Source organism: Euwallacea fornicatus, chromosome 1, assembly GCF_040115645.1.
Source record: "Euwallacea fornicatus isolate EFF26 chromosome 1, ASM4011564v1, whole genome shotgun sequence".
Taxonomy (NCBI): Eukaryota; Metazoa; Arthropoda; class Insecta; order Coleoptera; family Curculionidae; genus Euwallacea; species Euwallacea fornicatus.
The window spans coordinates 6,366,950-6,380,157 of NC_089541.1; positions in this window are offsets into that span (position 1 = coordinate 6,366,950).

Here is a 13,208-nt window from a genome sequence, read left to right on the forward strand (position 1 = left end):
CTAGTGCTTTATTACAATATTTTTATTTTTGCATTTGTGAAATTTTTACAATATTGTAATTTATATTTCATTACAATTTCAACCCATAATGTGTTAAATTTTTAATTATTTTATTTATCGCATTGAAATAGTTTTGAATAAGATTGCATTTGAATGTATATTTTTATTGCGATTAATGCCATTTTATTAGCTGTATTTACATAACAAATTTCATTGAAATATTTCTAGCGGTTTCGAAAATATTCACTAAATTTAATTTTTTTTTCTAAAACTTTGCAGCCCTGTATTTTTGTAACGATGCATTTTTGGAACATAGTTCATATGACAGATATCATAACTTATTCATGTAGAATCTCACCTTAAAATATCTGCACCTCATTAAGGAGCACCTTCTATATGGGGACTCAGAGCTAAGTTTTCATGTTCTGAAAATAACATCATAAGACTTCAAACACCTAGATAAAAATTTTAAAAATTTACAGATACTTGAAAAAATTAGTTTTTACAAGATAGCTCGGAAACGGTGTATGTGATACCAAAAATACCGATTTCAACATTCATAAAAATAGCGGAGACTCAACCACTTATATCGGTTTTCTTTTATCGCGATTGAAAATAGGATATTCGTTTTTTAAATTGTCCGATTTAGCGTACTTTGAACAATCTCTATGCTAAAATCAACACACACGTTTTGCACAAAAGGAAACAGATTATTCTTGCACCTGAGCTTTCAGAGGTGTATACTGAAATACATCAAAGAGGGATATAATAAACCCAGCCTAGACAGTGTATCAGCAGCAAAGCACATGCTTCTAATAGAACCACAAGTGAATCACTTCTGGTGTTAATTGCGCCCTCTCGGCAGACTAATTTTCCCTAAATTACGGCTCACTAAAGCTTCACTGCTTAGCCGCTCAAAGATAAATACTTAATCAGACCTCAGTTTTAAAGGTCTAAACTTTGCAAATCCACAAAAAATCTCTTAGAGAAACGTTTCTCCTTTTGTTTTTCCTCGTACTTGCACCGTCAATTCCCGAACTAACCACAACCTTTTAACCTTTCCAGAGTTTCCCTAAGTCGTGACTTTAGAGCTTAAATTTAAAAGTGAGCCATATTTTAAACTGGAAGATAGGAGGCCAATATGTTATCGGACAGGCTGAATTTATCCCTGCCACACTGCTCGGGCACGATATACCGAAGAGGGGGTTGTAAAATTCCCAATCTTAAGTAGAAAGATATGCATTATTCAAACGAAAAAGGGCTTTATTTAATGCTTAAGGGCCTATCGACGCGGTGAAGTTGTAATATTGGTGGATTTCGGGTGTTTGGAATGGGTCTATTAAGCGGGACGTAAATTGGAACTTGGAAGGAAAGGAATATATTCCATTTTATTGTACCGGTAATCAACTATTAATGAACGAATGTGAAAATGTGTAAGTTTGAAATGTGTTGGTATTAATTTAGATGCAATAGATTATTTGCGATCTATTGCGCCGACTGCGAAATCCTTTCTATTTATTAATCCGGATAAGACGAAGCATGAAGCGATTATCTTGCAGATAATTAAATTGAGCTGCTTTTGAGTTGGTGGGTTTAGGATTTTCCTCAGAAATGTAATGGATCAAACTAGGAACTTTGACGGTTTTCCTTGCCGCTCCTAGATTCATTGGCGTACACTAAAGCAATAACCTCGCGGATGACAAAATTGAGTTAGCTTTGAATTAGTTAGTTTGTCAGTTTCCTCACAGAGGTGACAATTAAAAATCTTTGATCCCGTCTATCAGAACGGTTTAGTTCATGCGAATCTAATAATTTACCTAACAGAAAATTGAGTTTTGTATGATTAAGTTAGGTCTATGATAGGTCCCTCAATGTATTGTACTTAGCATTTTTTGTTCGGATCTGTGAAAGCGTTTGCACCAATTCGAGTAGCGAAACTTTGTTAATAACCGAATCGAGTTATCTTTGATTTATTTAGTTCCTCAGTGCAACTTTTGACTGTGAAATCGCCCCCCCCCCCCCCCCCCCGAGCCAGACCTCTCTATCGGAAGTATCTTGCCGGCAAAGTTATCAGAAGTTTCACAAACCAGGCGTTAAAGAAACTTGCAGCTGTTTCCAGGTTTTTTGACACCATATACATTTTTTGTCAACGATTTACAGCTATTTTGCTTCTCTTCACCACAAAGCTTCCTGTACCTCAGCAATTTGCAGAAAGGCATTAACAGGCAATAAATTACAGACAATAGATTCGGGTCTGATGGGGTCGTTTTTCGTCGCCAGTTCTTATCGTGACACCCAAACTGCCCAAGGGCTGGAACAGTATATCTCCAAAGAAAATCCTTTGCCAACTTTTAAATTATTTAAGCTGCAGTGGAGAGCGAAGAGCAATTTAAATAACCATGTTCGGAGTGAGAACATCTTGAATCTGCTTAGAGTAACTAAAATCCAGATTGAAATTTAAATGGATAAGCAACTGTGACTGTTAGTCAGAAAATTAAGATATTTCATATTCCACTTGGCTATAATTTTAATCATAAATTACCCTACTTAGGTGATTTAGATTGGTGGTTTAAATTACCCCCATTGAAATATTGGACCGGTTTAGCATCCAAGGGGTTCATTATTTGCAATACACACTTCATGTGAAATCGTCACACAATATTGTTGGGCAAATTAGGATATCATTTGAAGTAGAAGCCCAATATGATTCGATTGCTAATTACATGAAAATTAATTACATGGAAGTGAGTCCTATTTGTCTTTTTATTTTTGTAAAGTTCAGTGAAAATCGCAAATAACAATGTTGGTTGTAATAAGTCGCGTATAGTGGCGGAAATTGGAACGTTTGGTGGAACTTGTGTTTACCCCATTGCAAAAAAAGTCGCTTTTAACGTCCGCAAAAAAGGCATTTTTGGTGGTTGGCTGGCACCGCCGGCACTTTTTGAAGTCATTTAAAGGGTGGCCGACATTTCTCTAAAAGTCATGCCTTTAGCGGCTTTATAGACAAATCATTGACATTTTTTTTTAACATACGTATTTCATACATCTGTGTCCGGTTGTGGTTTTTATGAGATTTGTATATAAAATTGCTAAAATACCGCTTTTTTAAAAATAAATTTCGCTCTCTTTTCGCGGAATGTCTAATTATATTCCGGCAGTGTCGACTTTATATTGCAATTACTATAAATGCATAAAAAAACAACATACACTCACATTTCTTTGAATCATTTTACACACATTTAGCAAGCAACTAAAACTGTGACAAAGAAATTTGTTGATTTTTATGATGTAGAGTCTCAGCTTCTTATGTGTCGACATTTTCATTTATATCTCGCATCGGTAAATAGCTCAAAGAAATTCATTTTTTATAAAAGAATAAAAAGAGAATAGGATTTATCGATAAAATTCTCGAATTATAAAGGAATACTATGTATGCAGGGCATTTCTAAAATTTTTATGTAAAATTCTAGTATCAATTTATGAGCTGAAAACATGATGATTTGACCCAATTTGCCTCAGTCTAAAAGTGGATGGATTTCAAAATAAGTGAAGAAGTGAAGATTAAAAAAACAAAACAATTAATTACTTCATTTGTAATACTACTAACTGAACAAAATATTGCATCGGGGGATTTTTACGGGCCAGCAATCAGAATTCGTTTACATTTTCAATGCACATTATAGAGAGCGCTGTCAGCGTTAGGTGAGTTATTTTTAAAGGGGCATCACTTTTTTTTATCACTCAGTATAAACTTGATTTGTGTTGTCCTATATATTTTATGGAAAACGGTATTTCGGTATAAGTTGTAAGGAGTATTCCTTGTTGAGATATTTGAAGTTTGAAGTTCGCTGCATGTCTCGAAAAATACATTTACAGTATATAATTATTCATACATTACAGCAAAATTAATAATAAGGAACTCATACAGCAAAATAAAAACATGAAGATAAAAAAAAAGATTCTGAACCAGAACTAACCTGCACATTAATTAAAAATTTTGATTTTCTTTGTTTCAACTGTACGAATAAATATAATATAATAAATTATTTTTCAAGACATGTAGCAAATTTTAAACTTTAAGTATCTTAAGAAGAAATGCCCGTAGGGACTTGTATCAACATCTTTTATCATAAAACATGGGTGAAAATGCAAATTTAGTTATAAATTAATTTCATACCGGGCGTTAAAGACGTTACACCTTTTTTAGAAAGGGTTCATTTAGCGCTGACAGTGATCTCTACAATGTGTATCAAAAATGTAAACGGATTCTGATTTCTTGCCACTAAATATCCCCTGAGGCGACATTTTATTCAGATACTAACATTACAAACAAGACAATAATTTTTTTTCCTTCTTTTTTTTAATCTTCAATTTAACGTCCAGTATTTTGAAAATCGTCCACTTTTAGACTACGGTAAATTAGGTTAAATCATTATGTTTTCGTCTCAGAAATCTGTGGTAGAATTTTGTACGGTCTTTTTAGAGATACCTATAAACTAGAGGATATGTTCATGATTTGTATTTAGCTTGTTTACTTTATTGAAATTTTGTCGTGTTTTAAAAAATTACTTCATTAAAAAGAAAAAAATCGTCCAATGAGAAGAAAGGTATACCCTAAACAGTCACGAATTGTTTTAGATGTGCAGATTTATAACTAGCACCAGTAGCTCACGACATTAAAGAGGAGGTTTCTCTGCCTTTAGTTGAGGTGGCAAGAAGGACAAATATTGGTTTTGAAAAAGAAGCTGATGTGTCTCTAGATATGATAAACAAAGAAGGTTACATTGTCAGATGAATTATAGAACGATTTTGTAAATGTTGACCTTCATTTCAAAACAAACGGTCCTTCATCCGACAAGCAAATTCCAAATAATGTGCTCACCAATCAAGAAATTCAAGATTAAAGTAATGAAGACTCTCAGGGTGGTTAAGATTTAAAACCATCATTAATTATAGAAGTTCTACAAGTTGAAAAACTCTGAACAATTTTGCGCCATGCAGTTATTTCAGCGATAAAAGGCCTCTGAACAAAAATCAGTTCTATAGAGAAAAAATGCAATTGATTTATTTTAAATTAAGACGTAAACAGCAAACACAAATTACAGAATATTTGAATAAATAATGTGTTTTTACTATACATACATGTAGTGTTACGTAACTAACCCTGCGCTTTAGTTTCGTGTCTAGTCATTTTCTAAATATGCATAAGTATAAGTTCGATAAGGGTTAGACAGTAGAAATTACTTTTAAGCTAGAAAAACTCCTTGAGGCACGGCGCTGGTAGGCATTGGCCAGAGCATGAGAATTTCCCATGCCATGCCTTGTCGATGTTGGAAATCCCCGCAATAAACCTGGTCGGCATTGGAGCTGCATATAGTGAGCTTTGTCGGTGCTGGAATTGCCCGCAATAGACCTTGTCGGTCTCACAGCTGCAGTTCCAATTCCCGGTTAAGACGCCACGGTTTGATGCGGCAGATGGTGCAGATGGCACCCTGGTCAAGGTACGCCCATGGTTTATCACCATGGGTGTTGGTACTTAAAGATGGACAAGGCATGGAGGGCTCTCTTTTTCTTGCCCTTGTTTTTGGGATACGGTCGGTCATTGTAACGCAGTCGTCGTGTCCGCGCTAATTACATTCATTAGTCTGTATATTCCGTATTAATAAACGTAAACTTGTATACCTTCTCTCTGATCTGTGATTTCATTACAAAGATATAACCAACATCGTATATCTTAAGTAGCACCAAAAACACCCGATGCTACATACATAAATAGAAATAAGTCAGAAGTTATATACGCATAATTTGTATTTGAAAAGTTGATTGTAGATACAAATAATGTGAAAATAAATAATAATAATTTGTTATAAATAATATGAAAATAATAATACAGTCATCGAAAGTCACTTTTCAAATACAAATTTAGATGTAAAAAAGGGCTAATTTTCAGCAGCTCAGAAACGGTTGAGTTTAGGGATAGGGTAATGTTAACAAAAGTTGTAGGTTTTTGGATTCTGAACACGATGCCGTCGAGAAAAGTAGGGCATTCTATTTGAAATAAGCAAGTTATTGAAGATTGAAGTCATACAACTTCGGAGGCCTATTTCGAGGGTTATGGAAAACTCTTTTTAAACTAAAACATGTCAAAACGTAGCTTATTATGTCGCCTTGGAGCCTCATAAGATCGATTCCGAAATTCGCAACGGTTAGGAAACTGCATTGATTTCCGTGAGACCTTGCAGCTATCAAAATTTTCGAATTTTCACAAATAACTCGAAAATGAAAATTTTTTTATATAAGACCTATTTCATAAACTAGCCTTAAAATTTGACGATAAATCCGAAAATGGCAAAAAAATTGGGGGTTTCCATTTAAAAAAACCTAATTTGGTACTACTACACTTTTATGACAGACCCTGTACATTTGAAAATAATTTAAAAATACGTGCCTTTTATTCCCCAAAAACTTTACTAAGACAAATTTCCTTCCAAAACTTATATTTACTGAGATATCGCACTTTGACGCACTAATGAGCCACCTTGTATACATATTTTATTATTTATTCATAATAGTTTTTAATTTTTAAAATAATTTCTGTTTCTTTCATCACCAAAAGAAACATGTTTCGATGTAACGACGACCGGATACAACGACCCTTTTCACTCAGTTCTTAGTTGTCGCTATATTCGACTCTCACTGTGAAAATTTTTGAACCCCAAATACAATATGCGTTATTAATATAACAATCTTTATCACGCTCTTTCTTTTCAGCCGGAAATATAGATAACGGTATTGCATAAGAATGGGTCCTTTTATTGTTAACTGAACTCTTGAGATGGCCAAAGCATCAAATATATTGCAGGCGTGGAGCAACGTTTCGAATCGTTAAATCCCTTTGGCTTTGAAAAGTTCCTTTAAAGGATCTTTCGAGGTGATGTCTCGAGATATTCCTTTGTAGCAATATTTTTTGCAGGCCCTTTGTTACGTGCTAAATTGAATTCAACCCCCTCTGCGCGAGAAAAGTAATCAATTATGCAGAGGTAATAAGCATCCGAACCAATGAGCAAATTACCGAAAAAGCGTAGCGAAAACCCCCAAACGAGTGTACTTTAATAAATAGATTGAGCAGTTTATTCCTGCCGTTTTTGCAGCCCCATTTTACTCTGCGTTAGGGAGGTCATTAGTTTTAGTAAATGACCGGCTATCTTTCAGGTGCCCTTATAAAACGCTCCGTCTGGGAAATTTTCAGCGTGTGCCACGCAATAGAGAGATAATCTTCTTATTTATATAAAATATAAATACGCCGAAATGTGAGAATCAACACCTTGGAGAGTTATGTGTTACTTTGAGAATTTGGGTTAAGGATCGTAATAGCAGAAATAAATCCCTTGGTTCCTTTATTGCCCTAGAAAACTCGTAACAGCGACGTGCTTAACCAATCGGTTCGTGTAAACGTGGCTCGTAAAATCCTGGAAAATGTTCGACCGACGCTAAACCTGCTTAATTGAAACATAAATTAGAGCATGAAAACCAAGTTGCGACGTTTGCATCGAAAATCGGCGCCGAAGTGCTAAACGTGAAGCGCCCGATGTGCTGCCAGTTAGTTCAATTAAGGTGCTTTCTTGGCGGAAATGATTCGTGCGAGGCCAATTAGCCGATATGTTAATCGATTTTTGACTTGTCACTGTCTAATTTCCTTCGAAATAGTGCATTTGGGAGGTCCAAAACTAGGCGAATTCAAGATATCAACCACGTCGACACGAGAGGCCAATGATCGGCAACATGGAATTTAATACCTCCGTAGCTAACAGCGTAATATCCTAAAACATCCCATCTACTTTTCAGTGATTTTACCAGTGCCAATCACGACTGAAACGTGAGTGGCGCCTTACAAATCAACTTGATTTACTCTCACGTTCCGGGCCGGATCGCATGGTTTCTTCTCCAAGGATGAGATGGAGAGTTTCCATCCTCACAACGACTGAAGCATGAATTCTTTAATCATTCGATCTTCAGTCTAACCTGAACTAACCTGAACATCAAGTGACAAATTTCTTTCGTTCAACTTTGTCATTTCATGATGAAATGTCGATTAGTTTTGCCATTTTTACTTTTGGTACTTGTTAAAAAAAGGAGAAAAACGAAGTGCGGGCGGTCATAAAATATACTGCGTGACGTAGGAAAGAGAACAGCCCGAAAAAACGGTTTTATTTGAATAACTTTTGGTATATATGTTTCTTACGTTAAAACAAATACTTCATTTAAAAATTGAACAAATTTAATTGTTAAAAATAATAAAAACAATTAATAATTTGTTGGTCTTTCGCGGTGTCTTATATATTTCTGTGCACATCTAGGCATAGATCTAATGAGGTGATTGATGTCCTCTTAGGAAATCTCATTCCAGGTTAACTGGAGAGCATGACGTAGCGCCGCTAGAGTTTGTGGAGGTTGGGGTAAATTATGCAACCTTCTATCTACAAAATCCTTTACATGTTCAATCGGTTAGAAAACTGGAGATTGAGGGGGCCAAGGTGGTAAATTGATTGATTTTGTTTGAAAGAAATCCATAATCATTCTAGTCACATGTGGTTATGCATTGTCTTGTTAGAAAACTGGAATAACAAGAGTTTCCAGATAAAGCAGGTAATGACGTTCCAGGACATCTTGGATGCATCGTTGAGCTATCATACTGCGTCTAATAAAAAGTAAAGGTGACCTGATTTCATATACAATAGCACCCCAAACCATTACCCCAACAGTCTGATGGTCACGCCTCTGTGTTGTAAACTGAGTATCTCGTCTTTCACCCTGTTTTTTTTTACTCTTCTCCGATCATCATGCATACCCAAAAAGAATCAGGATCCGTCACTAAACATGACATTATCTTATTCTAGATTCCAATGTATTCGCTCTTTGCACCACTGCAGTCAATTTTGACGATGATTTCAGGTGAGGGGTACCACAAGATGGGGACAATAGGAAATCAGTCCAACACTTATTAGCCGGCAATAAATGGTTGGGTTCCCGATGAACCTTCGATACTTAGCAAACTACTGATCCTCCAGAGTCCTCGGCGAGACGAATCTATTTCTAGGGGCCATAATTTAATGCCAGCGATTTTGGTGTTCTGTAATTCTTCGGAATCGCCCAGTACCTCTATTTCTGCCTGTTTGCTTTTTTTGGAACTGTGCCTGACAACATCTCACTATAATTTTTACACTATGGTTCAATCTAGTGGCGATTTCCCTAAATGACCAACTAGTCTCTCGTAGGCCCACTAATTCGACCTCTCAAACTCGCTCAGTTCATGAAAATTCCGCTGCATTCTACATCTAGGTATATTTGATTAATCTAAAAGAACTTTTTAAGCACATTCTACACCAATAAATGATATTTTGCAGTTATATTGTTGATATTTTATTGCAATTTTTATAGTAAAAAAACCTAAAATTCCTGAAAACACGTAAAAGCATTGATAAATATAGCTGAAAATGTAATTGTTTTTATGTCGACAATATACAAACATGCAGAGCAAAAATTATTTAAATAAAACCATTTTTACGTGATGTTCTCTTTTCTATATCACGCATATACACTTCTTTATCAAAGATTTAACGCGAAGAGAAGTAAAAGTTTAGTTATATTCTACATTAAGCTGTTTGTTCCCATCATTTTCCACCGTTAAATTGGGGGTTGTGGGCTTCGAGCGTGGCAGAACCGGTACAAAAGATGCCACACATGCGTGAAGGAGAAAATCAGCCACTGCTGAGGAAATCTCCCAGAAAGTGCACCAAATTATCTTAGGTGACCAAAAATTTGTTGAAATTGTTAATATTGTGAGAATGCAAATGAAAAAAAATGAAAGCTACCTGCAAATATTATTCGTCAATTTTTGAACATGTTTGAAACTGACCAGAATGATTTTCTGCATCGTTTCATTACGATGGATGGAACATCATTATTCACCGGAAACCAAGGCATAGTTCCCACAGTGGATAGCCAAAACATGAAGCCGTTCCAAAAAAAAAAACGAAAACTGTTCCGTCAGCTGGAAAAATTATGGCGAGTATGTTTTGGAAATCTTATTGATTATCTTTCAAAAGGAAAAACCATCGACGGAGCATATCATTCAAACTGACTATAGAAGAATTACATCGGAGAAAATTGAGAATTTCGAGAAACGCCCTGGTTTGGCTAAAAAATTAACTCCTGTTTCATCGGGATAACGCACCGTCTCACAAGCTCATGCCCTAATAAAAAAAAATTGAATAGTTGAGTTTTCAATTTTTGCCGCATGCACCTTATCCACTAGATTTCGCCCCTTGGGATTTTGGTTTTCACCCGAATTTGAAAAAAGTCTTGCTACTAAGAAGTTTTAGTCAAATGTTGGTGTGAGAACCGCAACAAATTTATATTTTTAAGAGTTGGACAAATCTTTTTATAGCAATAGCATGAAGGCCTTGGAGCGCCGTTGGGCTAAGTGCACTGAACTTCAGGGAGACTATGTGGAAAAATAAAATGATAATACCATCAAGTTTAAATTGTTTTATTTTCGAGGCCGGAAACATTTCATCCCATTATGATCGAGAGGGTGACATCTTCTTTAAACTAATCTTTCCATCTCAAATTGCCCTATCTCCACGAGAGGTACTGGTGCCTGTCCAACTTCGGCTAGAAAGAGAAGTTTCAGAAACTTCTTGATTACGACCACTCACTAAATCATTATGAAAATAGCAGATGAAGACTGTTATTGATAGTTTTGTTAGGTGAGTGATCCTGATTATATTATATGAGACTCTGAGGAATTCTAAGAACTTACTAAATTACGATTTCGGCATTAAACAACTAGTTACTGATTGATAGCATGCGAATGATATTTCAAATTTCATGAAGAATATCGTAAGAAGCAATTGGAGGCCCATTATCAGTATTAAGCTAAAATTACATAATTGTAAAAGACAAGTTTAGTAAGTTACCGTTTTGTTGTCCAGATAACAGCTCATTGAACTCAAGAGGCTCATTAAATCATTAGCATTTGAACATTGACGCATTAGTATCGTATTAGTTCGCTCTGAGAAACAGAACAATTGTTACGTATTTCACCATAGCGAAATTCTCTTACAAAATTGCGCTAATGAATTACATGTTTCAATTTAAATTCAGTAGAGCCTCATTTCGGTAACTACGTGATCTTGCTTTTAATTGTTTCTGGTTTTGATAACGCATAAATTGCCTCATAATATGACGATTTACCCGAATCTTAAATATTAAATTAAACTCTATTTCGCTAAATTAAGCCTCCAACAGAATTTAAAATATCTTTTTGAATTTATTATAGAATATTATTGCAACGAACAAAACCGACAAAAATCTTTAAAAATAGTGATTTTATTCTTAAGAAAACTCCAATTTGCTCGATTTTTCCCAAATTTTAACCTAATTTGTTAATTTTAAAGCGCAATTTAAGGAGAATTTTTTTTTAAGTTCTCGTAATTTATAGGAAATGTACTCAACTTGAGACTTTCATTGAGCGAGATATAAATGGTAAAAGAATCAAACGCCATTATACAAACCTGAATAAAAAGTATGGATAAAATAGGCGCTTTGGTCTTTCAGTGACGGACCCTCTTTGCATTCCTAGCCATTAGAGCAGTCAGGATGCATAAAATTAAAATTTAAAGTGAAAATGCATGAACTCCTCGATCCGAAAGTTGGATTTTCTGGAGCATTCTTAAAAACGAGCCGTGAAGTACATTCTCTGCATCAGGCTGGCTGGTGCCATTAAGAGGGCCGATCCAATATCGACCCAAAACTTGCGTTGGTGTAGCGTAGAGAATCAGATTTTCTTGTTTTTTTTTTAAGTTTAATGGCTTTTGCAGACGAAAGACTTTTATTAGATAACTTTGAATTTGGGAAATGTGTCGTAAATATGTAAGAAAAACAAAACAATAAAGTAAGAAAGTCTAAAGCGGTCGCCATTGACCTACATATTACTTATTAGCTAACATTGCTCCAGAGTTGGCAAAGAAAATCTCTATATCTGGGGTAAACAAGAAACAGTTCAGTTGACAGCTTAATACTCTGTTTACTAGGAGATGCCATAAAGTCTAGCCAAGACAATAAAATTTTATTTGGTCTTCGAGGACTTATCTTGTAGCAAGTGATACAAAATCACGGCAACTTTCCATTATTGAACTATGTATCATCCGAAATTACCAATGATTTTCTTTTCAATTTCATTATAAATTTTGCTTCGGCGCTTTGAAATGAAGATATATTAAGAAATGCTGAATTTCTGTTCGGAAATCATCACGGAATGTTTTGACAAGAATTCTAAACAATTTAAACCTAGCTGTTGCACAAATGTAAGTTTCAAAATGAATTCATATCTATTGTGATACGTTATGAAGCACGTATGATGGGATTGAAAATTCTGTATCTCCGGTATTAGAACAGATAAAAATGTGGGGTTTGTTTCATGTTCAAAAAAATGACTACCGTGACGATCTAGTAAACTCTACTGTAAAAAAGACATAAATCCTTGAACAGAACTTCAATTCCCACCGGAATGCCACCAACTAGGAACTACTTCAGTACATCTTATACACCCGATTTATATTTTACTTCAAAATTTCAAATTTTCATTTCTGTTCGGTCTTTATTTGGAAATTTTTCTGCTTTTTATATAATAGTGACACAAGTCTAGATCGGAAACAACAAATTTACAAATGTTAAAACATTTTCTTCCGCAAATTATAAAATGATTCGATTTTACTCGTCAATTAAAACAGCTCAGATATTATTAACAATTCAGAATTCATTAGTTCTGCTAAAAGTAAATTCACTAACGCAGCTCAGATTAATTAAATTTATGCTTTTGGAGTTATGTTTGTGGCCTTATACGAGAATCACAGCGACTAAAGTAAAAAATGAAAATTTAAGAAATGATAAAATGCTAATAAATTACCATAATTATTGTCCTAAAATTATACTGGACGCAAGGAATAATATCACTAACTAGCACTTGACCTTTTTTTGCTATTTTTTTTAAACAAACTGAGACGCAAAAGTACATAAGACACGAAAGACGTTTTAGGGAGCAAGACATCATCTTGGCACAGCTAATTAAATTTCAAGTTTCCAATTTACGTAGAGATCTTACTGCAAACTTCATTGATTTCCAGCCAGGAAATCCCGCAAACTCT